Genomic DNA, 1,016 nt, shown 5'->3' with positions numbered 1-1,016 from the left:
AATTGGTATTCTGTCCAAGTCCCTGTCGCTTGGGTGAGAAACTCTCGTCTGGGCGAGCACAGTCTCGCTTGGGCGAGGACTGGGCAAGGGGAAGTTTTGGTTCTGGAACTCCTCGCTTGGGCGACAAAATCTTGCTTGGGCGAGTATGGGCCTCACTTAGGCGAGAAAGCCCAGAATTTTAAGAAGCCCCTGGAACCTCTCGCTTGGGCGAGAGATGTCTCGCTTGAGCGAGAAGAGGCCTCGCTTGGGCGAGTAAGGGTTTCGCTTGCGCAAGAAAGCCCAATATTTTAATGAGTTTCTGTAACTCTCTCGCTTGGACGAGAAGAGGTCTCGCTTAGGCGATAGTACCTTCGCCTGGGCGAGAAAAGCTTCAGTTTATTTGAGATTTAAAAGATGAATTGTCGCTTGAGCGACTAGTCCCTGCTTTGGCAAGGGATAGTGTGGAAAGATTGAAATGAAATGATGTTGTGAACAATGTCATGAACCCGGGTAGGGTGTGTTGTGATATGAAGGTTGTGGAATGAGATCATGGCTTAGATGAGAAGCATGACTCTACAAAAGTATGAAGGCATTGTTTGTGTTTATGCCTAGTTGGGCGAGTATCCGACTTGAGGTCATGAACTAGGGGGTACCCTAGTAAGGATACATGATATCACTAACCAACGATCGACCGACCGTAAGCGGCTTGGTCATGTGACCGTCCAGGAGTATTCGATGATGAGTTGTAGTGATTGAAATGTTACCTTGAATATGTACGGTTGATGTACTATCGGGTCCCACGAGAAGCATTCCTTGTCGGAAGATGACTTAAGGATGGGCTGATCATGTGTTTGATTACTACATTGCATTTGACTCTGACTAGGAATGCATTGCATTGTGATCATGAAGTAGTGGGGAGGAAATGACGGGACGACTTAGAGAACCGTGATGTAAGCAGGGACGACACTGATTGGACGGTGATTTGCCAACAATGTCTTGAGGGAGAGTCTGGGTGAGACGAGTCCCTTGTATTCCTG

This window comes from Lupinus angustifolius, chromosome LG05 (genome assembly GCF_001865875.1).
Source record: "Lupinus angustifolius cultivar Tanjil chromosome LG05, LupAngTanjil_v1.0, whole genome shotgun sequence".
In the NCBI taxonomy this organism is placed as follows: Eukaryota; Viridiplantae; Streptophyta; class Magnoliopsida; order Fabales; family Fabaceae; genus Lupinus; species Lupinus angustifolius.
Note: the sequence above shows the minus strand (reverse complement) of the source record.